This window comes from Scylla paramamosain, chromosome 19, assembly GCF_035594125.1.
Source record: "Scylla paramamosain isolate STU-SP2022 chromosome 19, ASM3559412v1, whole genome shotgun sequence".
Taxonomy (NCBI): domain Eukaryota; kingdom Metazoa; phylum Arthropoda; class Malacostraca; order Decapoda; family Portunidae; genus Scylla; species Scylla paramamosain.
In genome coordinates, this window is record NC_087169.1 from 5079187 (window position 1) to 5106589 (window position 27403).

Below are 27403 nucleotides of genomic sequence, written 5' to 3' on the forward strand. Positions count from 1 at the left end.
AGGAAAATACCGAGGATGTTCAGTGTAGAAGACGGGAACAGTTGAGTGTCATTGAAGAAGAGGAAGCTTGTGTCGAGTTGATATATGGAAGAATTGAGTTTTTGAGGCATTGAACAATATTAAATTTGCTCTGCCCCAGCCAAAGATTTTAGAGAGATCAGAAGTCAGGTGTTCTGTGGCTTTCCTACATGAACTATTTACTTCCTGAAGGGATAAAGATGTGGATAAGTGCAGGGAGGTATCATCAGGGTAGGAGTGGATAAGGCAAGAAGTTTGGTTTAAAAGATCATTGATGAATAATAAGAACAGAGTGGTTGACAGGACAGAACCCTGAGGAACACCACTGTTAATAGGTTTAGGAGAACAGTGACTGTCTACCACAACAGCAATAGAACGGTAAAAAAGGAAACTTGATATGAATTTACAGAGAGAAAGATAGAGGCCATAGGAGGGTAGTTTTGAAATCAAAGCTTTGTGCCGGACTATATCAAAAGCTTTTGATATGTCTAGGACAATATAAAAAAAATTCACCAGAATCTCTAAAAGAGGATGACCAATACTCAGTAAGGAAAGCCAGAAGATCACCAGTAGAGCGGCCTTAAGGGAACCCATACTAGCAATCAGATAGAAGGTTGTGAAGTGACAGATGTTTAAGAATCTTTCTGTTGAGGATAGATTTACACTTAGACTTAGACTTAGACTTTAGACAGGCATGAAATTAAACCAATAAGACGGTAGCTTGAGGGATTAGAACGGCCACCCTTTTCAGGAACAGGCTGAATGTAGGCAAACTTCCAGCTAGAAGGAAAGGTAGATGTTGACAGACAGAGCTGAAAGAGTTTGACTGGGCAAGGTTTAAGCACGAAGGCACAGTTTCGGAGAACAATAGGAGGGACCTCATCAGGTCCATATGCCTTCCGAGGGTTTATGCCAGCGAGGCCAAGGAAAACATCATTGCGAAGAATTTTAATACATAGCATGAAGTATTCATAGGATGGAGGAGAGGAAGGAACAAGCCCTGAATCGTCCAAGGTAGAGTGTTTAGGAAAAGACTGAGCGAAGAGTAATAGTGCCATCTGCTTGCAATAAAGGAGGGAAAGAAGAAGCAAAGTTAATGGATATGTTTTTGGCTAGATGCCAGAAGTCACAAGGGGAGTTAGATCTTGAAAGATTTTGACACTTTCTATTAATGAAAGAGTTTTTGGCTAGTTGGAGAACAGACTTGGCATGGTTCCGGGCAGAAATATAAACTGCATGAGATTTTGGTAATGAAACCCTCAAGCACCCTTTGTAGGCCACTTCTTTGTCATGTGTAGCACGAGAGCAGGCTGTGTTAAACCAAGGTTTACAAGGTTTAAGTTGAGAAAAAGAATAAGGAATGTATGCCTCCGTTCCAGACACTATCACCTCTTATGTGCTCGGCAAACAGAGACGGTCTCTGTCACAGAAGCAGTAGTCATTCCAACGAAAATCATCAAAATACCTCCTTAGGTCCCCCCAACTAGCAGAGGCAAAACCCCCGATGCACTTTGGGATCTCCACCTAGGGGGATCCCGAGGAGGCTTACGACCGATACGACAAGATACAGATATGAGATTGCGATCGGAGGAACCCAACGGAAAAGAGATGGTAACAGCATAACCAAAGGATTAGATGTTATGAAAAAGTCAAGAATTTTGGGCGTATCTACAAGAGGGACAGGAATACGAGTAGGTTGTTACACCAATTGCTCTAGGTCATGGAGGATAGCAAAGTTGAAGGTAGCTAACCAGGATGGTCAGGGAAGAGAGAAGAAAGCTAAAGCTGGGGGTGAACATTGATGTCTCCAAGAATGGAGATCTCTGCAAAAGTGAAGAGAGTCGGAATGTGCTCCACTTTGGAAGTTAAGTAGTGAAAATATTTCTTATAGTCAGAAGAGTTAGGTGAAAGGTATATAGTACATATAATTTTTTTTTTGAGAGTGACTCTGTAGTCGCAGCCGATAGCAGGTTAAGTCATAGCGCATATAATCGCAACATCCAGCTTTTTATTGAAAATGAAGATAGAGAAAGTAGGAGAGAATAGAAAAGGGGCTACTGTCAAGGTGTTTCAGACACCTGTGTTTTAGTGAGGAAAAGATGAGGTTTATTAGAGGAGAGGATATGTTCTACAGATTGAAAATTTGATCTAAGACCGCGTATGATGTAGAACTTAATGAGGAAAAAGTTGACGGGGGGGATGTCAAGACACTTAAGATCGATAAAAGAAGAGCACTCCGACCTGGAGACATTTATGGTCTCCTCCCCAAATGGGGAATCCGAGGCTGGTGCAGGAGTCACCATGATTGTGAATTTTGAGTGAAATATGTGTGTGTGTGTGTGTGTGTGTGTGTGTGTGTGTGTGTGTGTGTGTGTGTGTGTGTGTGTGTGTGTGTGTGTGTGTAATTAGGTGCTTGTAGTTTTGTATGAAGGAAGAGAATTGTCTTTAGAGGCCAAGCTGTGACTACCCCCTGTAATGTGAAACAGAGAAAAACGTTCTGTAAAGTCACAACTGGATTTAATGATAAGTTCACAGCACCCCTTGATCGAGTGCTTTAGACTTTACTGGTAGTAATTATCGTTTCGGCAGGTGCCTAATATATATATATATATATATATATATATATATATATATATATATATATATATATATATATATATATATATATATATATATATATATATATATATATATATATATATATATATATATATATCAGGTATGAACATTATCTCGCACATACATATTTGATACCAAAAGAATAACCTAATGCAGTGACACATTCCATAATAGGTGCTTGAAAATGGAGAGGAATACTATGAATATCTTAAGAAAATAATGAAAACGTATGTCTTGACTGTAAGCTAGACAACGTGCACTGTAGTAAGTGCGCTGCCGTCTTAACACTATTATATAATAGTATAATGTTTTGGAACTGATTAAAAAGTGTTGTCATTCTTAAAATATAAATAAAATCTACTTAGATTTGGGGTCTACTATAAGCATTCTTATCTACGCATCTGATGAGGCAATAGTATTACACCACTTGATATTGTTCAAGTGAATGATTAGTAATCCATTGGATAGATCGGTCTAAATAATAACTAAATACTAACAACATAGTGACTTAATTCATATGTAGATATGTGAAAATATGGTTTACCTTGTTGAAGGGCTACACGCACAAAGTCCAAAGGATGACCAGCTTGTTTGCTAGCAAGAGAAATTTGGTCTCGCATGGAAAATGGGAGCAACACCACTATTGCCAATATGACCAGCAAAGCCACCAAGAATGCCACCCACACCCTTGAATCCAAGGGAAAAAGAAAGCTCCAAGGATCAACTTCTGCTGATCCTCGCCCACTGACAATCCTCATGTTATCCATCCAGATCGTAGAAGTGAAGTCAATTGCCTGTCCTCTGATCGCAGACAATATAAAAGGTCCAGGGGCAAAATCCGCGATCTGCAATTTATACGATATATGTACAACACTTACCATTATATTAAGTGCTGGAAAAAAACTTACAAAAAGTAAGTTCCTAAGTAGAGAAATGAATCACACACACACACACACACACACACACACACACACACACACACACACACACACACACACACACACACACACACACACACACACACATACACACACACACACACACAGACACACACACACACACACACACACACACACACACACACACACACACACACACACACACACACACACACACGCACAAACACACACACACACACACACACACACACACACACACACACACACACACACACACACACACACGCACAAACACACACACACACACGCACAAACACACACACACACACACACACAGTCACACACACACACACACACACACACACACACACACACACACACACACACACACACACACACACACACACACACACACACACACACACACACACACACACACACACATCAACAGAGACACACTAAAAATTCTTCATCATTTATTGAAGTTGAAACGTTTCACCTTATGCAGAAATCATCATCACCCAAGTCATGACTTGGAGAAGGTGTGGAATCCTCATTTTGTAAAAGGGCCAGCTATGCGTTACATCCTTTGAAGTCCACTTGTTTGGAGAGTGATCCATGCCAATAGCTTAAACAATGTTCCGTGGAAGAGTTGAAAAGTTGTACACTGGGTCAGATTATGTTAATGGTGGACAAGTTCCAAGATATAGATTATGTGAACAAGGACACACGAAAATTTTTCTTCATTTATTGAAGTTGCAACGTTTTACCTTACGGAGAATGCATCATCAGGCAATTCATGGTCTGGAGAAGGTGTGGAGTCCTCACTGTAATGGGCCAGCCATGCGGCAGGGTTTCAAAGACCTCTGATTGGATATTGAGGCTCGAGTCATCATCCTTGATATACAATTCTTCTAGAATAGTAAGACACTTATCTTCAGAGCAGAATCTGATGATTTTTTTTTTTTTTTTTCGCCGGCGGGAGCAAAAAAGGCCTCTCTCCCACTGGCGACTTCTAATTTTGTTACCGCACGTCTCTACAACCCACCGCTCCGCCTGGGCCTGGAGGGTACAACGATGATTTGGCCAGCAAATCATCGTGTCCACTGCATATAAAAATTGTGATTTTTAATTTCACAAACACCTCTCATTGGGTAACTTATGACGGCGCATCTTTCTTATTTTATGACGTTTCTACGTCAGACAATATTTAGCATATTTAGTATTTAGCATATTTCAACTTATCCGCATGTGAGCGAAGGATTTTTTTTTTTTTCCTCGCTACTCGGGCAACTATTGCCTCATCACTAGAGCTCGAAGTCGAGCGCACAAAATGCGCGAATTATATGTCATAACTCATTTCATATATGGAATAGACAGTTTTGGTTGACACTATCAGACTCAGCAGTGACTGCAGAATCAAGATGTATTGTAAAAACCTGACAAAAAAAAAAAAAAAAATATGTATATATATATATATATATATATATATATATATATATATATATATATATATATATATATATATATATATATATATATATATATATATATATATATATATATATATATATATATATATATATATATATATATATATATATATATATATATATATATATATATATATATATATATATATATATATATATATATATATATATATATATATATATATATATATATATATATATATATATATATATATATATATATATATATATATATATATATTACAAGGAGTTGAACTGTGAAGTTAAAAAATGTTTATAAAATGTTTTACCAAGTAATAACTTTCTATAAAATGTTTTACCAAGTAATAACTTTCTTTCTTCTTAGCCTTGATTTATGCTCTTCTTCCAGATGTTTCTTTGGGACTCTTGACGCGAGTGTATAGCTAAGGCGTCTGGACAGCTTGATTGTAGTCATGTTGACAGGGCTTCACAGTTACCTTTTTTACAAGTGAACCTATAGGTGACATGTGATTGTTGAAGTTGCCCTTTCGTCTTGCTGAGCCTGTTTCTGAGGAGCAGATGGCTTGTTTTCTTTTTACCTTAGATGATCAAATTCAGGCGATCAGACTCAGCTGGTGTGATGTTTTTCAATATCTAGTTCATAGTTATTGCTTTTTTTTTTGTAGGCGCTGGTGTACTGCCCTCTGTAAAATGTGTTGATGGCTTCTTTCTTCCTCGTAGCTCATTCTCCTCCCTGGTGCCAGCAATTCATAATTATCTTTATTTGGTTGGTTTGTTGAAGCCGTTATTTATTAAAACTTGTGTAGAGAATTCAGTTTCTTGATGGACTTCATTCCACATGTTACAATTAGTGAGTCCCCTCCGTATATATAGTGCGGTGGTAAAATCCTTGTGTCATTCGGGGCATTCCCTGTCTCTGTTCTGGTAGAGGCCATGGTTTGTGGGTTTCACATAGACGTCGGTGTTGAAGATTTCTTGGTCTTGTCTTATCAGGATGTCCAGGAATGGTATTGCTCCGTTGACGTTGTGCTCGATGTTCAGTAAAGTTTAGTCCCGACGTCTCTTGATGGCAGCATCTTAGTTGTTCTGTTTCTTCGATGTATCGGCAATAGATCTCTGGTTTCTTGATTCTCTTGAGAAGGTAGTAGAGTGTTTTTTTTTTTTTTCAGGTATCTCCAGAGTATGGGCGCTGTCGTCATGGTATACACGATCAATTATGGCTCCCTGAACTGGGACGTTTGTGAAGAGGGACTCGAAATCTAGTGATGTAATGGTTCCTCCTGCCTTATTTTTTTATTTATTTTATTTTATTTTATTTTTTTTGTTTAGGGGGGGATTTCCAGGAAGCCTGTGACTGAATTTAAGCTGTAGGTGGCAGTTACATAGAGGTTTAGGATGGTGCAAAGCTTTTCAGAGATGTTGTAGGTAGGAGTGGGTATCTGTGAGATAACAGGTTTCATCCTGTTTCCCTGTTCCTGTGTTTTTACATTGCCATAGAAGTAACCCATACCCAACTCTCAGATGAGCTTGTTAAACTTAATGGTGTTCCTTTAAGGATTACATGTGGAAATGAGCTTTATTTTTTATTTATTTATTTATTTTATTTATTTTTTTGTTTTTACGGATTCTGTCTGGTATCTTGTTATCTTGGTAAACTTTGTGTTATCCTTCATGATATATATATATATATATATATATATATATATATATATATATATATATATATATATATATATATATATATATATATATATATATATATATATATATATATATATATATGAGGCGCCTAGAGCCAAAGTAACGTAAGCGCCAGAAACAGAAAACGGATAAGAAAGCGATCAAAGTTTGGAACATTCAGAATGCAATATCTCCTCAATCAATTGAGATAGGAAGTAGGGCTTGGATTCAAAATGTTTGTTATTGCATGTGGTTTGCAGCCTATACCTAGGCATTTAGTGAAATTAAAGCATTCTGAAAGGCTAATGGATGACTACCTTTTTCATCCATTTTTTTTTGTTGAAAAAATAAATAAATAAAACACTTGCAATATTTTGTTTATCAAACATGCATGCATTGTTTATTCATGTTCCTGTGTCAAGTTGTTTCAACAGCATGTAGTTTATTGAGATTCACTACCATTGAACCCATTCTTGATTTGATGTACTAATTTTATTAAGCAAAAACGTAAGCGACACTCGTGCACGCACTTCATAATCTGACCACCTAATAACAGGGGAGAATGATAAACGGTAGAAAAATAGCTTCTGTATGTAGGCATTCTGTACTGCAAAATTACCAATGGCCCTAAATTCCCTGTAAAATTACATTACCGACAATGTAATTTTATCATAGCAGCCATCAACACAGGGAGGCCCCATTACCGGCGCTTGTACGTAGCGGCCTGTAGACCTGCTCACATATGCATCTCCCATATTCCTTCGTCTTTTAGCTAATTTTCTCTTCCACTCTGCAGGATTACGCACACTCTTCCTTCCCCTAGAGGATTCAGGCTCCTCATAGGGCATATTGTTGTCCGCCATAATGATGAAATCTTGCGTATTAGCAAGATTTCTTTTGATCTCTTTTGCAGAGATCTCCATTCTTGGAGATTTCAATGTTCACCACCAGCTTTGGCTTTCCTCTCCCTTCACTGACCATCCTGGTGAACTAGCCTACAACTTTGCTATCCTCCATGACCTAGAAGAATTGGTGCAACACCCTACTCGCATTCCTGACCGTCTTGGAGATACGCCCAACATTCTTGACCTTTTCCTGACCTCTAATCCTTCTGCTTATGTTGTCACCCTTTCTTCTCCGTTGGGCTCCTCCGATCACAATCTCATATCTTTATCTTGTCCTATCACTCCAATCCCTCCTCAGGATCACCCTAAGCGAAGGTGCCTCTGGTGTCTTGCCTCTGCCAGTTGGGGGGACCTGAGGAGGTATTTTGCTGATTTTCCTTGGAATGACTACTGCTTCCGTGTCAGAGACCCGTCATAACAGAGGTGATAGTGTTTGGCATGGAGGCGTACATTCCTCACTCTTTTTCTCGTCCTAAACCTTCTAAACCTTGGTTTAACACAGCTTGTTCTCGTGCTATACATGATAAAGAGGTGGCCCACAAAAGGTACTTAAGCCTTCCATCACCAGAATCTCATGCACTTTATATTTCTGCCCGGAACCATGCCAAGCCTGTTCTCCAAATAGCCAAAAACTCCTTCATTAGCAGAAAATGTCAAAACCTTTCAAGATTTAACTCCCCTCGTGATTTCTGGCATCTAGCCAAAAATATCTCCAGTAACTTTGCTTCTTCTTCTTTCCCTCCTCTTCTTCAACCAGATGGCACCACTGCTATCACATCTATTTCTAAAGCTGAACTCTTTGCTCAAACCTTTGCTAAAAACTCTACCTTGGACGATTCTGGGCTTGTTCCTCCCTCTCCTCCACCCTCTGACTACTTCATGCCATGTATTAAAATTCTTTGCAATAATGTTTTCCATGCCCTCGCTGGCCTAAATTCTCGGAAGGCTTATGGACCTGATGGGGTCCCTCCTATTGTTCTCCGAAACTGTGCCTCCGTGCTTGCACCTTGCCTAGTCAAACTCTTTCAGCTCTGTCTGTCAACATCTACCTTTCCTTCTTGCTGGAAGTTTGCCTACATTCAGCCTGTTCCTAAAAAGGGTGACCGTTCTAATTCCTCAAACTACCGTCCTATTGCTTTAATTTCCTGCCTATCTAATGGTTTTGAGTCTATCCTCAACAGGAAGATTCTTAAACATCTATCACTTCACAACCTTCTATCTGATCTCCAGTATGGGTTCCGTCAAGGCCGTTCTACTGGTGATATTCTGGCTTTCCTTACTTAGTCTTGGTCATCCTCTTTTAGAGATTTTGGTGAAACTTTTGCTGTTGCCTTGGACATATCAAAAGCTTTTGATAGAGTTTGGCACAAAGCTTTAATTTCCAAACTACCTTCCTATGGTTTCTATCCTTCTCTCTGTAACTTCATCTCAAGTTTCCTTTCTGACCGTTCTATTGCTGCTGTGGTAGACGGTCATTGTTCTTCTCCTAAATCTATTAACAGTGGTGTTCCTCAGGGTTCTGTCCTGTCACCAACTCTCTTCTTATTATTCATTAATGATCTTCTAAACCAAACTTCTTGTCCTATCCACTCCTACGCTGATGATACCACCCTGCACTTTTCCACGTCTTTTCATAGACGTCCAACCCTTCAGGAGGTAAACATAGCACGCAGGGAAGCCACAGAACGCCTGACTTCTGATCTTTCTAAAATTTCTAATTGGGGCAGAGCAAACTTGGTATTGTTCAATGCCTCAAAAACTCAATTCCTCCATCTATCAACTCGACACAACCTTCCAGACAACTATCCCCTCTTCTTCAATGACACTCAACTGTCCCCCTCTTTTACACTGAACATCCTCGGTCTGTCCTTTACTTATAATCTGAACTGGAAACTTCACATCTCATCTCTAGCTAAAACAGCTTCTATGAAGTTAGGTGTTCTGAGACGTCTCCGCCAGTTTTTCTCAACGCCCCCCCCAGCTGCTAATTCTGTACAAGGGCCTTATCCGTCCATGTATGGAGTATGCTTCACATGTCTGGGGGGGTTCCACTCATACTGCTCTTCTAGACAGGATGGAATCAAAAGCTTTTCGTCTCATCACCTCCTCACCTCTAACTGACTGTCTTCACCCTCTCTCTCACCGCTGCAATGTTGCATATCTAGCTGTCTTCTACCGCTATTTTCATGCTAACTGCTCTTCTGATCTTGCTAACTGCATGCCTCCCATCCTTCCGCGGCCTCACTGCACAAGACTTTCTTCTTTCTCTCACCCCTATTCTGTCCACTTCTCTAACGCAAGAGTTAACCAGAATTCTCAATCATTCTTCCCTCTCTCTGGTAAACTCTGGAACTCCCTGCCTGCTTCTGTATTTCCGCCTTCCTATGACTTGAATTCCTTCAAGAGGGAGGTTTCAAGACACTTATCCACCAATTTTTGACTACTGCCTTGACCCTTTTTCGAGACTGGCATTTCCGTGGGCATTTTTTTTATTGATTTTTGTTGCCCTTGGCCAGTGTCCTTCTTACATAAAAAAAAAAAATAAAATAAAAGAAAGGCAGAATGTTATTCAGTGGTGGCGAGCTGGCGGAAGGTACATGAGTGTCTGTGGGTGTGAGGTGTGGGGAGGCAGGCTGCTGTCAGTGGTGTTACGTGTAGCGCACCGCGTGCCCTTATTGGCTCGCTGGCTGCTAGGTGGGAATTACTTCATTCTGGCACCAGCCACTCATCGCCTTGCTTCGAGAGTGACACGGAGTCTACAGATAACTGCATTTGGGTGGATTTTCGATCCTATTGTGGTGTCCATTCTGATTTCTGCTCTGCTTTCTGCTACAGCAAAAAGGTGGGGGAAGACAATGCGATAAAAATTATCATTTCGGCCGGACAAGAGCCGACCACAAACGATTGCCCACGAACATACAGGAAGGTCATTCATCGCTCACTGTGCAATAGTTCGGTCTGCACACACACACAGCTGAGTAGAATAATATATATATATATATATATATATATATATATATATATATATATATATATATATATATATATATATATATATATATATATATATATATATATATAAGCTAGATCCTAATTTTAAACAGGATTCTTATATATATATATATATATATATATATATATATATATATATATATATATATATATATATATATATATATATATATATATATATATATTTCCTCTGATAAAGTTATATGAAACGTTGGAATGATGTTCCCATGTACTATGGTGTTAAGTTTACAAAATTATTGGTACTTCGAACTGCACTCTGCTCACCTTTGAATGGACCATTCCAATTGTTCCTGTCCAAGTCCCATTTGATAGTTTCACCCCAACGTTGCCTGGTATGTTCACATATTTTACTCTGTAAAAATAACAACAACAATAATAACAACAACAACAACAATAATAATAATGACAATAATAATAATAATAATAATAATAATGATAATAATAATAATAATAATAATAATAATAATAATAATAATAATAATAATAATAATAGCAATAATAATACTTGTACTACTACTGCTTTTACTTCTACTACTACTACTACTACTACTACTACTACTACTACTACTACTACTACTACTACTACTACTACTGCTACTAGTACTACTTCTACTACTACTACTACTACTACTACTACTACTACTACTACTACTACTATTACTACTACTGTTACTACTTCTACTTCTACTACACCTACGATAACTACTACTACTACTACTACTGCTCTTACTACTACTAGTACTACTACTTTTACAACATCTACTACTTCTGCTACTATTACTAGTAATAATAATAATAATAATAATAATAATAATAATAATAATAATAATAATAATAATAATAATAATAATACATAATAATAATAATATTAATAATAATAATAATAATAATAATCACAATAATTTATCTGTACTAGGTATACATATACATGGGTTAGCTCAGCAATAACACCACACATTCTTACACTTATCTTGCACTGTTTTATCCCCATCAGCCCATGCTGGAAAAGGAGCAAGGCCAAAAATAGTACACTAGTTTACCATTGTTCCATCATAATAAATAACGTGCACCTACCTGCACCAACTCCAATCCTGACACCATATCAGATTCAGAATACTTTTTTAGGAGAGCTCCTTACCTTAAATTGGTGCAAAAATCAAGTGCACCAACATGCATTTCCAGTGCACCGCGAGGTCACGTCATTTCCTCGTACTCACCATTGTGGCTCTCCATTCAACTCTGTTATGCTGAATAGCTCTTGCTTGCTCCACAATCATTCCTCCGTTATTGCGTGCTCTCTTTACACAGCTTGTCAACTTCAGGCGGGGATCTTCCCTTACCCTTCCACCACACTTATCTCACTTCAATATTTTCTTTACTAGTTTTGTATCCTTTTTGTATTTTTTGTTTTGATGTTTTGTATGCTTCTCCATGTTACTCAATAAATACTCCTCAAACAATTCGTTTTACATTACATTTAACCATTTCTTACTCAAATGGTAATAAATCTTAATCGTCTTCTTCTTATTATTATTGTTATCTGTCTGGTTTTGTATGTACATAAGACACCGTACAGCTAATGTCCACACTATAATATTGTATCTATCTATCTATCTATCTATCTATCTATATCTATCTTTATCTATCTATCTATCTATCTATCTATATCTATCTTTATCTATCTATCTATCTATCTATCTATCTATCTATTTATCTATCTATCAATCTATATATATATATATATATATATATATATATATATATATATATATATATATATATATATATATATATATATATATATATATATATATATTGTAATGTACAGCGAGATAACACAATAAAGAAAGAAAGAATGATGAAAGAGAAAATACAATAAACTAGAAGAGAGAGAGAGAGAGAGAGAGAGAGAGAGAGAGAGAGAGAGAGAGAGACCAGATACAAAATGCTGAGTGGCCTCTTGCTGCCAGTAAGTTACTATATGAATTTCCATGCCCAGACACTATCTTTCCCTGATTAATTTACCTTATTTCTTTTTGATCAATCAGTTTAAGTCACACACAGTTTACAACAGAAGAGTTGCTCTTAACAGTGAAAATAATCAGTGTTCATCTGGCTGCCTTTGTTTGCTCATGAGAATCTTTTAAAGGTAAAGTGTTTTATTGAAGTGAGACAGCGCAAGGAGCGGGTGTAGGCGCATGTCTGTATGTGTGTATGTCGCACCTCACATCACACCAACTTTTTCGCAACACCGCGGGAAGATGGTTGGAGCACTTTCCGACGCAAGACGCTACCCTGTTGTTAAAAGAAGCAGACGTAGCGAGACGTGCTCTAGTATTTACCGGAGACTTAGGCGGATATTGGATAGCCCGGTCAGTTGCTTTAAAAGTGAGTCATTATCGGCCATATATCCCGGCCTATTTATATAGAATAGGAGTCTCCGTAGCAATCTGCCAGTAAGTGTAGTAGTGAATTACACACTACACACAGGGAAGCGACTCCTCGGCTGTACAAGTGTACAAGTCGAGTTTTGTGCAAAGTGAGCGGTGACTGACCCTCCTGTGTGTTCGTGGGCACTCTTCCGTTTTGTAATAGTATTGTGTCTTTTGTTAGTCCCTGTTTGTTTTAAATGCTACTGTAGGATGAGGCAGTTTAGCAGCAGAGGACCTAAGTAATTAGCTGCGTAGTAAACTTTATTCCCTCCCTATGTCCTTACAAGGCATGTCGCCTAGGAGCCAATAAATAATACTACTCGGCTTGAGGCTATAACATTTTGTTGGGCAGTGGGAGGATTGTTACAGTGGGTGGAAGACCAATGGGGTATTATATCTCGATCATTGTTATTGTGTGTTAACTGTGAAAAAGGTGCAGGAGCCACAAGGCACCCTTTACATCCTATTTTGAGACCTGCACTGAATCCACGTAGGAGGTGGCACAATGAAGCTAGTCCAGTTGCGTCATCTTGGTGAATGAGCTGGGAATTATGGTCGTAACAGAAATTAGTAACCTCGCCTGGATGGCTGGGAGCTTCATTGCCATATGGGGCAACAGTTTCTTGTTTGTTTTATTGTCTTGTGTGTGCACACATTCAGCGTAAGCCATGGAGGGCAAGGCTAGTAGCAAGGGTGACTCGCGACCTAAGTCCTCTGCCCCTGCTGGAAGCGGCAGTGTAGATCTGGCCCAGCTCGGAGTGAGGACACTAGTCCTACACACAGCGTCCAGAGACATGTTAGCCTTGCCCGCAGCATTGGTGGCTTTTCTCAGACCGAAGGTATGTCTGTGGACATGAGATTCAAGCTGGAGATGAGGAAAATGGAGCTTGAGTCTGAGAAGGAGAGATAATTGAGAAGGCTCCAGTTGGAAACTGAAGCCGAGGAAAGGAGATTGAAGACTGAGGAGGCTAGAGAAGCCAGAAGACTTGGGACCGTGAAGGAGAAGGAAAGGAGATTACTTGAGGCCGAGAAGGAGAAGGAAGTGAGGTTACTTGAGGCGAAGAAGGAAACGAAGATGTATGAGAGAAAAGAGGCTGAGAAGAATAGGATATTTAAGTTCGAAAAGACTTGAATTGAAGTGAATTCATCTCATGGCTTGAGGAGAGAAGAAATTAAGAAGTATACAGTAGATAGTCAGGTGGTGAGGAGTTTGAAGTTGATACCAGAGTTTGATGAGAAAAAAAGGTAACGGAGTGGTTTTGGAGATTTGAAAAGAAAGCTTCAAAATATGATAGTCCTCAGGAGATATAAGTTGGCCTTGTAGCCAACATGTTGAAGGTTAAGGCCTTGAAGGTGTATGATTGGATGTCACAAGAGGATTTTGAGTATTACAAGGAGTTTAATGCTGACATCCTAAGAATTTATGAGCTGCGGCCGGAGGCATACAGGCTGCAGTTCCGTGGAGGAAAGAAGAGGCCTAGTCATACTTGCCTTGAGTGTGCTCGTTATCTTAAGTAGACATTTAAAAAAATGGTTTACTAGCGAGCAGGCCACCTCCTACCGTGAGTTAAAAAAAACTTGTGGTAATGCAGCAGTTCATTAGTGTGGCTAAGGAGTTAGTACCACCGCTCCGTGAGAAGGTTTAAATCCTTGAAGATAGCAGCTACGTGGGCAGATGACCACGTGTTGGCGCACCGGCTTGTGCCACGGTGGATTGCTGGTAAGTATGATGAGACTGGTGATGCGCCTGGTGGTACAGTTGGTGCCAGTTTGTCTGGGAGTGAACATTATAGTACTGGCTCCAGTGACAAATTCGTGCGTGTTAGCCCTGTTGGCAATAAGTCTCCACCCAGTCGACAACGGAGACAATCTGGGAGCATACAACACAGCACTCCCCGGTATAGCGTGCAGCCCACGTGTTATTACTGCAGAAATATGGAAAACTTCAAATTCAAATGTCCCAAATAAATAACAGCCACTACTTACAAAACACCCCAGAAACCCGTTTGATTGAGTCAAAGGGACTGAACCAGGAAGGTGATTAGATCGACACTGTTTAATCTTTTCTAATTGTTAATAGGTCTGGTACATGTTTGTTTTTAGTTCTGAAATCAAATATCATCTCCTTAGTTTTCTTTACATTGAGCTCCAAAAAATTTTGTTTACACCAATCAATAAATTTTTTTAACCTGAGTTAAATAGCCTTCATAATTATCATTTACAATTTTTCCTAAGATAACTGTATCATCAGCATATTTCACAATAGTACAGTCATCAATTCCACTTCTACAATCATCTGTGTACAAGGTTAAAAGAACAGGGGACAACACACAACCTTGTGGGGCTCCTGTGTTAGTTAATATCACATCAAAATTAACATTGTTTACATTGGTATACTGGGGTCTCTGGGATAAAAAGCTAAAAATCCATTTTAAGATATTTCTATTTACACCCATTTCTAGTATTTTATTGAGCAGAATATGAGGTTGCATTGTATTAAATGCTGAACTAAAATCAATAAACAGTGCTCTAATTTGTGATTTAGGCTTATCTAAACGTTTGTTAACATCATTCAATAATGTAAGTGTTACATCCTATACACTCCTATTATTACAATAAGCAAACTGCATAGGGTCTTTTATATTATTATTATTATTTTTTTTTCACAGATGTAATTTTTCAATACACTTTCTAAACATTTCATAATATTAGATGTTAATACTACAGGTCTAAAATCTTTGGGATCTTTTGGACAGTTAATTTTTGCAATAGGTTTTACACATGATGATGATGACACTGCCTTGCACTTACGCTGATGATACCGCCTTTTTGTAGACGTCCAACCCTTTAGAAAATAAACAGCTCGCGCAGGGTGGCCACAAAGCGCCTGACTTCTGATTTCCCTAAAATTTTTGATTGGGCAGAACAAACTTAAAATTGTTGAATGTCTATAAAATGCAATTCCTCCATCTGTCAACTGGATATAACCTTCCAGATAATTATCCCTCTTCTTGAAAGATACTCAACTGTGCCCCTCTTGTACACTGAACATCATCGATCTGAACATCATCGGTTTACTTAAAATCAAAAACTGGAAATGTTATATCTCATCTCTAACTAAAATAGCTTCTACGAAGTTGGGTGTTCTGTGTCATCTCCGCCAGTTTTTCTCACCCCCCGCCCTAATTGCTAATTTTGTACAGGGGCTTTACCCGTGCATGTATGGTGTATGCTACACATGTATGGGGAGCTCACACATACTGCTCTTTTAAACATACTGCTCTTTTTAGCCAAAGTTTTTCGTCTTACCAACTCCTCACCTCTAAATGAATGTGTTTAGCCTCCTTCTCATCGCTTCAATTTTGTATCTCTTGCAACGTTCTACCTTTATTTTCATCCTAAATGCTTTTCTGATCTTGCTAACTTCATGGCTTCCATGAGGGAAAGAAGAATGACCTGTGTATCACAGGTGAGCTGTGGGAAGGGAAAGAAAATCCAAGAATCATAATCGTATGGCAACCAGTCTTCCATTCATATCATGGGAATAATATATGTATATATATATATATATATATATATATATATATATATATATATATATATATATATATATATATATATATATATATATATATATATATATATATATATATATATATATATATATATATATATATATATATATATATATATATATATATATATATATATATATACCCCTGTTCATAATTAGCAGCTGGGGGGTGAAAAAAAAAAAAAAAACTGGCGGAGACGTCTCAAAACGCATAACTTTATATAAGTTGTTTTAGTTATAGATAAAATGTGAACTTTCCAGTTTAGATTATAAGCAAGAAGGCAAAGGTAGATGTTCCAGCAAGAAGCAAAGGTAGATGTTGACAGATAGAGTTACAAGAGTTTGACCAGGCAAGGTGCAAGGACACACGCGCAGTTTCAGAGAACAGGAAGGACCCCATCAGGTCCATAAGCTTTCCGAGGGTTTAGGCCAGCGAGGCCATGGAAAATACTATTGCGAAGAATTTTAATAAGTAGTATAAAGTAGTTAGAGGGTGGAGGAGAGGGAGGAACAAGCCGCCGTTCAAAGTAGAATGGAAGGGTTAAACTCTAGAGACAAATCTGATAGCAGTAGTGTCATCTGGTTGAAATATAGAAAGGAGGAAAAGAATACGCAATATTAATGTATATGTTTTTGGCTAGGTGCCAGGAGTCACGATGGAACTTGGATCCTGAAACATTTTGACACTTTCTATTAATGAAGTAGTTTTTGGCGAGTTGGAGAACATACTTGGCATAGTTAGGGGCAGAAATATAAAGTGCATGAGATTCTGGTGATGGAAAGCACATGTACCTTTTGTGGGCAACCTCTTTATCATGTATAGTACGAGAACAGGCTCTGTTAAACCAAGGTTTGGAAGGTTTAGGTCGAAAAAAAAGATTGAAGAATGTGTGCCTCCATGTCAGATACTATCACCTTTGCTATGTGCTCATCACACAGAGACAGGTCTCTGACACAGAAGCAGTAGTCATTCCAAGGTATCCCAACTAGTAGAGACAAAACGGCAAAGGGACCTCCGCTGATGGGGATCCTAAAGCAGGATCCTGAAGCAGAAGGATTAGAGGTTAGGATGAGGTCAAGAATGTTGGCCGTATCTCCATGACGGTCAGGAATATGAGCAGGATGTTGCACCAATTGCTCTAGGTCGTGGAAGATAGCAAAGTTGAAGGCTAGATCACCAGGATGGTCAGTGAAGGAAGAGGAAAGCCAATGGTGGTGGTGAACATTGAAGTCTATAAGAATGGAGAGCTCCACAAAAGGGAAGAGTGTCAGAATGTTCTTTACTCTGGAAGTTAAGTAGTCAAATAATTTCTTATAGTCAGAGGAGTTAAATGAGAGGTATACAACACATAAATTTTGTTTGAGACTGACTCTGTAGTTGTAGCCAGATGGTGGAAAACTCGGAAAATTCAAGAGCGTGGCCACAAGAGCAAATGAAGTTGCTGCGCCCATAGACGCAACATCCAGCTTTGGATTGAAAGTTAGTATTGAGAATGTAGGGGGGAACAGAAAAGTGGCTACTCTCAGTTGCCTCAGACACCTGTGATTCAGTGGGGGAAAAACAAAAATGAGGTTTAGTAGAGGAGAGGTGGTGTTCTAGAGATTGAAAATTATCTCTAAGACCATGAGTGTTGTAGATTTTAATGAAGAAAAAGTTGATAGGGGTGTCAAGACACAGGGTCGATACCAGAAAAGCAGTCTGACTTGGGGACATTCGTGGTCCCCTCTCCAGTTGAGGAATCCGAGGCTGGTGTAGGAGTCGCCATGATAATTTTGAATTTTGAGTGAAGGATCTGTGTGTAATTAGGTACTTGTAGTTTTGTGTGAAGGAAGAGAGTTGTCTTGAGAGGGCAAGCTGTGACCGTCCCCTTGTGTTATGAGACACAATGGAAACCATTGTGAGGTCATAAATGAGTTTAATGATAAGTTCACAGCACTCCCCTTGATCCAGTGCTTTAGACCTCATTGGAAATAATTATTGTTTCGGCAAATGCCTACTGCCTCATATATATATATATATATATATATATATATATATATATATATATATATATATATATATATATATATATATATATATATATATATATATATATATATATATATATATATATATATATATATATATATATATATATATATATATATATTATTTATCATTTACTACCACTAAGGCATGATAACATTTCCCTTTTCTTGACAACCTTTAGTTTATTGGGTACGGAATCAGCCAGCTTGTGGTGTATGTCAGGAGGAAGATTATTCCACACCTTTTGTATGGCCGATTTCAGCTTGGACAAAGAACTTCTATCCTGTTCTTTGAACATTTTTTTTTTCACAATATTCCACAGATCTCTTATTGGATTAAGATCTGGGTTGTTTCCTGGGCAGTCTATAATTCTTGAACCAGTCTATAACAATTTTCCTCGTATGGAACAATGCACTGTCTTGCATGAATATCTCAGCATTTTTTTTTTCATTAAGAAGTTTAGATATGTAGGGATTTTCCTTGATTTTCCTTTTTTCTAGGAAATATAACTGACTGACACCATGATACGAAATGGTTCCTCATATAAAACTTTAGGTGGGTGTTTCAGTGATTTTTCTTTGTAGCGTGGGTGGTAGCGGTCAGAGTTATGTGGCCTTTGAAGACGTCCAAGGGATGTACCAGTCACTGTACATGTTCTTTTATCTTAACAAATAATTGGTCTTATTTTGTCAATGGGCCAGGCGCTGTATTTCCTTGCATATGCCACACATTTGACCTTGTACTGATGTTTTAGAAATGGCTGTTGTGCCACGCGGTGAGACATAAGATCAAATGTTTCCTTAATGTAGGAAGAGACGTTGTAGACAGCAGATATCGATTTTTTTTTCAACTCGCGTGCTGTAACTGTTCATTTATTAGAAAATTGCTTTTTTGATAAAATTAAAAGTTCTGGAAGATAATGTGTGATGATCCAGGCCTTTTAATTTGAAATGGTACGCCGCCATCAACGCTTTCGTTGCATTTCTTCAATCTCCGCTGCACGCTCTTCTTTGACACGCCAGTCACATCAACTATCTGCTCTACGCTATAACCAGCGTTATATAGAGCGTGAATACGGGTCAAACTCTCTGTGGACAACTGTGGGTTATGCGTCATAACCCCATGAACGAATAGTAGTGGTAAAACAAATCGAACACAATTATGAAAATTGCTGGAGTGACGAGATTGATAGTTGTATCTACCCCCGCCCACAATGAGGTATTGATTAATATTGTTTCATTATGTGTGGGCATACTCTGCATCCCGGGAAACTTCCCAGTTATGCTATTTTTTTTTAAATGTTCTCTTAGAAACAGACTGTAGGATACTCAACCGAAATACGTATATTAATCGGTACATACTTTGGGATTTGATAGTTCAAACAATTCTAAGTGAAAAATTTTCTATACACATATACTGTGTTTCGCTTTATTTTTCGATAATTTTACTTGTAAATTGTGTGTTGCGGGAGCCGCTCTTTTGGGTGGTTTCCGCCTCCTCCCATCCCTCCTTGGCTCGTTACGTACTCGAGTGACGCTGCGCAGCATTATAATTTTTTTTGCGTATAATCTACAATGCCAAAGCCTAACGGGAAACAGTTATCAAATGCCATTACATTTTTGTATGTGTTAGTGAAGAAAATGTACAGTGAAGACAATGGAGTTGTTGTTAAGTGATACTTTATATATAAATATAAATATATATAGAGAGAGAGAGAGAGAGAGAGAGAGAGAGAGAGAGAGAGAGAGAGAGAGAGAGAGAGAGAGAGAGAGAGAGAGAGAGAGAGAGAGAGAGGTCAATTCATTTTATTATTATTATTATTATTATTATTATTATTATTATTATTATTATTATTATTATTATTATTATTATTATTATTATTATTATTATTTTTATTACTATTATTATTATTATTATTGTTATTATTATTATTGTTATTATTTATTTGTTCATTATTTATTTATTTATTTATCATTATTTTTATTTATTTGTTTTTTTTTTATGGCTCCTCTGCATGAATTGTTAAATTCCCGAAGAGTTGTGTTTCTTGAAAAAAACACGTGGCTGATCTACACGTGACTGATCATTAAAAGCGAACATACCTTTCCCACAGTCATTTCATTAACCCGTGATAGACATTTGCTTTTCTCTGAAATCTTTATCTTTATATTGGGGTATGGTAACTGTCTTCTTTTATTTGATACGTATCCTTGCCTCCATGCTGTATGTATCATATCAGGAGCATCCATTTTATTAATATGGGTCCTCCATTATTTAACATTACTGCACTTATGCCTGCAGTTTTCCTACCCTTCATTTTATTACGTTATCTACTTTTTCCTCAGGAATATCGATATTCATTAACCCTTCTAACACAATTCCACTCATTCTTACATTTATGTTTTTTTTATTTGTTTTCTATGTAAATACAACAACACAGTTTTTCGACCCTTCGATTGTTTCTTACTTATTTCGTATCAAACATGTTTGTTCTTAATTTAATTTCCACTACTACATTTTATGTTCACATATCCCATCACTTCTACTTCCCACTCACTTTATTTAGTTATATACTCATAAATTCATCCGCACTTAGCCATCAATTCAAGTATATTGGAACAACGATAATTTTTTCATATAAAAAATCCTTTTCCTATTGTTGGCTTTAGAATAATCACGTATTTTTCAGTTCAAAAGTCTTTTTTTTTTCTTCCAAACTCATCGATTGTAAGCAGGACCCAGTTTACATGAAGTTGGCATTCACGAAGTCTTCACCATTATTCTTACACGTTAGATATACTCCCGTGTTGACTATATACAAGATGTAGCACGAGTTTCTGCCGATGTTGCTAGAGGTTAAAGTATAGATTATTATAATTAGAAAATATTATTATTTATTTATTTTTTTTATTTTTTTTTGTAGGAAGGACACTGACCACGGGCAACAAAAATTCCAAAAAAAAGCCCAATAAAATGCCAGTCCCATAAAAAAAGGGTCCAAACCAGTAGTCAAATATTGAAGGATAAGTGTCTTGAAACCTCCTTCTTGAAGGAATTCAAGTCATAGGAAGGTGGAAATAACAGAAGCAGGCAGGGAGCTTCAGACTTTACCAGAGAAAGGGATGAATGATTGAGAATACTGGTTAACTCTTGCGTTAGAGAGGTGGACAGAATAGGGGTGAGAGAAAGAAGAAAGTCTTTTGCAGGGAGGCAACGGGAGGAGAGAAGGTATGCAGTTAGCAAGATCAGAAGAGCAGTTAGCATAAAAATAGCGGTAGAAGACAGCTAGAGATGCAACATTGCGGCGATGAGAGAGGAGTTAGAGTTAGAGGAGAGGAGTTGATGAGACGAATAGCTTTTGATTCCACCCTGTCTAGAAGAGCAGTATGAGTGGAACCCCTCCAGACATGTGAAGCATACTCCATACATGGACGGATAAGGCCCTTGTGCAGAGTTCGCAGCTGGGGGTGTGAGAATAACTGGCGGAGACGTCTCAGAACACCTAACTTCATAGAAGCTGTTTTAGCTAGAGATGAGATGTGAAGTTTCCAGTTCAGATTATAAGCAAAGGAGAGACCGAGGATGTTCAGTGTAGAAGAGGGGGACATTTGACTGTCATTGAGGGGATAGTTGTCTGGAAGGTTGTGTCGAGTTGATAGATAGAGGAATTGAGTTTTTGAGGCATTGAACAATACCAAGTTTGCTCTGCCTCAATCAGAAATTTTTGAAAGATCAGAAGGAAAGGTAGATGTTGACAGACAGAGCTGAAAGAGTTTGACTAGGCAAGGTGCAAGCACGGAGGCACAGTTTCGGAGAACAATAGAAGGGACCCCATCAGGTCCATAAGCCTTCCAAGGGTTTAGGCCAGCAAGGGCAAAGAATTTTAAGAGGCAGCATGAAGTAGTCAGAGGGTGGAAGAGAAGGAGGAAGAAGCCCAGAATCGTCCAAGGTGGAGTTTTTAGCAAAGGTTTGAGCGAAGAGTTAAGCTTTAGAAATAGATGTGATAGCAGTGGTGCCATCTGGTTGAAGTAGAGGAGGGAAAGAATATGAAGCAAAGTTATTGGAGATATGTTTTTGCCTAGATGTCAGAAGTCACAAGGGGAGTTAGATCTTGAAAGGTTCTGACACTTTCTGTTAATGAAGGAGTTTCTGGCTAGTTGGAGATCAGACTTGGCATGGTTCCGGGCAGAAATATAAAGTGCATGAGATTCTGGTGATGGAAGGCTTAAGTACCTTTTGTGGGTCACCTCTCTATCATGTATAGCATGAGAACAAGCTGTGTTAAACCAAGGTTTGGAAGGTTTAGGTCGAGAAAAAGAGTAAGGAATGTACGCCTCCATGCGTACATTATCACCTCTGTTATATGCTCAGCACACAAAGACGGGTCTCTGACAAGGAAGCAGTAGTCTTTCCAAGGAAAATCAGCATAATACATCCTCAGGTCCTCCAACTAGCAGAGGCAAAAAGGCAGAGGCACATTCGCTTAGCGGGATCCTGAGGATGGATTGGAGCTATAGGACATGATGCAGAGATGAGATTGTGATCGGAGGAGCCCAACGAAGAAGAAAGGGTGACAGCATAAGCAGAAGGATTAGAGGTCAGGAAAAGGTCAAGAATGTTGGGCGAATCTCCAAGACCGTCAGGAATACGAGTAGGGTGTTGCACCAATTGCTCTAGATCATGGAGGATAGCAAAGTTGAAGGCTAGTTCACCAGGATGGTCAGTGAAGGGAGAGGAAATCCAAAGCTGGTGGTGAACATTGAAGTCTCCAAGAATGGAGATATCTGCAAAAGGGAAGAGGGTCAGAATGTGCTCCACTTTGGAAGTTAAGAAGTCAAAGAATTTCTTATAGTCAGAGGAGTTAGGTGAGAGGTATACAGCAAAGGTAAATTTAGTTTGAGAGTGATTGTAGTCGTAGCCAGATGGTGGAAAACTCGGAAAATTCAAGAGAGTGGGCAAGAGAGCCCACGCTCTTGACTTTGGATTGAAAATGAGGATAGAGAAAGTAGGAGGGAACAGAAAAGGGGCTACTGTCAGTTGCCTCAGACACCTGAGTTTCAGTGAGGAAAAGAAGATGAGGTTTAGAAGAGGAGAGGTGATGTTCTACAGATTGAAAATTAGATCTTAGACCGCGAATGTTGCAGAAGTTAATGAAGAAGAAGTTGATGGGGGGTGTCAAGACACTTAGGGTCGTCGACAGAAAGGCAGTCCGACCTGGGAACATTTATGGTCCCCTCCCCAGATGGGGAGACTCCGAGGCTGGTGTAGGAGTCGCCATGATAATTTTAACATTTTTGAGTTAAAGGTGTGTGTGTGTTATTAGGTGTTCATAATTTTGTGTGTAGGAAGAGATTTGTCTTTAGAGGGCAGGCTGTGACTGCCCCCTTGTGTTGTGAGACAGAAAGGGAAACGTTTGGTGAGGTAACAGCTGGGTTTAATGATAAGTTCACAGCACTCCCTGAACAGTGCTTTAGACCTCACTGGGAGTAATTATCTGTCTTCTCCCTTAAATACACATGTATTTTGAGGCCACTGTTGGTTTGTGATGGACAGTGGCTTGTCGTCTCTCAGTGTGTAATCAATCATTATCGGAGTTTTAGCTGCCATGGGTCATTGTTGTTAAGGCGTAGTTTTCCTGAAAGATAAATTATACTACCAGATAACATAGTAGACCTGCAAACTGACTGGTTGTTACCTCCCTTCAAAACCCTAGACAAGGTTGCATCACTATTCTTGAAGTACCAGTGGCAAGGTTGCTAGATTTGTCCTTACAATGATAATTTTTCAAAACTGTACTATTCGCGCGTGTTTCATGTCTTCTGGTAGTAAATTTACCGTCAGTTTCGTCTCAAACCTAACAGTGAGCTGTAGTCAAAAGCCGTACGTGTTCAGTACCTGTACGGTACACAGTGATTACTTGCACCTCCTGACACCCTGACTTTCTCGGGAGCTGACGCTGCTCTTTCAGATAAACCCAGTGTGGTGCGGACTACTCTACCTGAGACGTAAACAGTTGTTAAATTTGTTGATATGTACCACGTTGCAATGCTATGTCTGTCAATTATTTACTCCTATGGTATATGATAAAATTATGAAACGGTATTCTGTTTTGAAAATTTTTTTTTTTCTCCATTTCACGGCGAATCTGTTCTACTTTATCCCTAAACGTCTAGCATGTCTATTCCACAATGTGACATACCTATCCTATACTATACGGATGGTGCATCACATTGTTGTGTCATTAAAAGCGAGCATACCCTTCCCCAAACGAACAACAGTAGCCTCTTCTTTATTTCATTACCGAGTTATCTCTATCATTTATTATAACCAATTATAGTTGATGTAGACTCTTTTAATTTAAGTAACTTAAGTATGACGAATGTTTTTTTTTTTTTTTTGGTATGTAGCCTTTTGAAGTCACATAATAATACAATATCTCTATGTTATCCTTGTAATATTTGAATATATATATATATATATATATATATATATATATATATATATATATATATATATATATATATATATATATATATATATATATATATATATATATATATATATATATATATTTATTTATTTATTTATACATACGTAAAGTTCATTGCTGTAGCAATGAATTTGGTGGTTTCCGCCATAGCTCCTTCGAAGACAAGACGGCGACCCCCATCAGCATTTGGGTCCTCAATCCAATCCAATTTGTGATGAGGGTGTAAGAAGACCGCCACAACCAACTGCGGTGCTGACGAGAATCTATACAATATATATATGCATATATGTATATATATATATATATATATATATATATATATATATATATATATATATATATATATATATATATATATATATATATATATATATATATATATATATATATATATATATATATATATATATATATATATATATATATATATATATATATATATATATATATATATATATATATATACATACACAGAGAGAGAGAGAGAGAGAGAGAGAGAGAGAGAGAGAGAGAGAGAAAAATTGTTTCGATAAATTATATGAATTTGGGTGTGAAATTACATCTATCTCCCCCGCCGGCAATACTTACATTGAATATTTGTCAGGAAAAAGATGAAGTGATGACGTTGATTTTAGACCACCCTTTGCCGTCCATGAAGCAATTCTCATTGGCGCCGATTTTATTGGAGCATATGGTAGTCGGACATAAGCACTTACACTAATTGGAAGATTATATATATATATGTATATATATATATATATATATATATATATATATATATATATATATATATATATATATATATATATATATATATATATATATATATATATATATATATATATATATATATATATGTATTTCTTTATATATATATATATATATATATATATATATATATATATATATATATATATATATATATATATATATATATATATATATATATATATATATATATATATATATATATATATATATATATATATATATATATATATATATATATATATAAGCTGTCTCAACTGCGATAGGATGTAAAGTCACCATTATAAGCGAAGGACAGACCAAGTGTGATCAGTTTAGAAAATGGGTTCAGTTGAGTGTCATTCAAAAGGAAGGGATAGTTATTTGAAATGTTGTGTCCAGTTGATAGATGAAGAAACTGAATATATATATATATATATATATATATATATATATATATATATATATATATATATATATATATATATATATATATATATATATATATATATATATATATATATATGAGCTGTCTCAACTGCGATAGGATGTGAAGTCACCATTATAAAAGCAAAGGACAGACCAAGGGTGATTAGTTTAGAAAATGGGTTCAGTTGAGTGTCATTCAAAAGGGAGGGATAGTTATTTGAAATGTTGTGTCCAGTTGATAGATGAAGGAACTGAATCTTTGGCATATGTAACAATAGTAAATTTGCTCTGTTGCAAACAAAAATTTTAGAGATCTTGTGAAGCCTACTCCATACAAGGACAGATAAGTCCCCCGTACATAACAGCAGCGAAATGGATGAGAAAAACTGGCGGAGATGTCTCAGGACACCTAACTTCATAAAAGCTATTTTAAGTAAAGATAAGATGAGAGGTTTCCAGTTTAGATTATAAGGACAGAACGAGGAAAGAGGAAGACTGTTGAGTGTCATTAAAGAAAAGGGGATAGTTGTCTGGGAGGTTGTGTCGAGTTGATAGATGGAATAATTGAGTTTTTGAGGGATTGTACAATAGTCAAGCGTTCTCTTGCTTCCCCGGGTGAGCTATTTACTGTCTGAATGGTTGGATATTTACGAAAAAAACGTGGAAAACTGCAGGGTGGTATCAGTAGCGTAGGTGAGACTAAGACAAGCAGTTTGGCTTAGAACATAATGATAAATAGGAAGAGAGTGGGTCACAGCACAGAACCATGAGGACCACAAATGTTAATTGACATAGATTAGGAAGAGTGACCGTCTTCCACAGCAACAATAGAACGGTCAGAGAACAAACTTGAAATAAAGTTAGAGAGAAAATGATAAAAGCTGTAAGAGGGTAGATGGAAATCAAAGCTTTGTGCTAAACTCTCTCAAAAGCTTCTGATACGTCGAGGGTAACTGCTGAAACACACTACTTGTATTCCTGACAGTCTTGAAGATACACCCAACATGATTTTTTTTTTCCCAGCCTTTAATCTTTCTGGTTATGCTGTCTCCCTATTTTCTCTGTAGGGTTCT

General features: G+C 37.6%; 1 long non-coding RNA gene across 1 annotated transcript in view; it reads right to left on the bottom strand.

The window, feature by feature from the left end:
- Positions 1-3187: 3187 nt before the first annotated feature.
- Positions 3188-27403, bottom strand: part of LOC135110045 (uncharacterized) — a 31357-nt gene continuing 7141 nt past the window's right edge. The window contains exons 2-5 of the long non-coding RNA XR_010273058.1: positions 25743-25871; positions 25259-25417; positions 10894-10981; positions 3188-3482 (exon numbers count right to left, since the gene is read on the bottom strand). This is a non-coding gene — a long non-coding RNA (uncharacterized LOC135110045). The remainder of the gene's footprint in view (positions 3483-10893; positions 10982-25258; positions 25418-25742; positions 25872-27403) is intronic.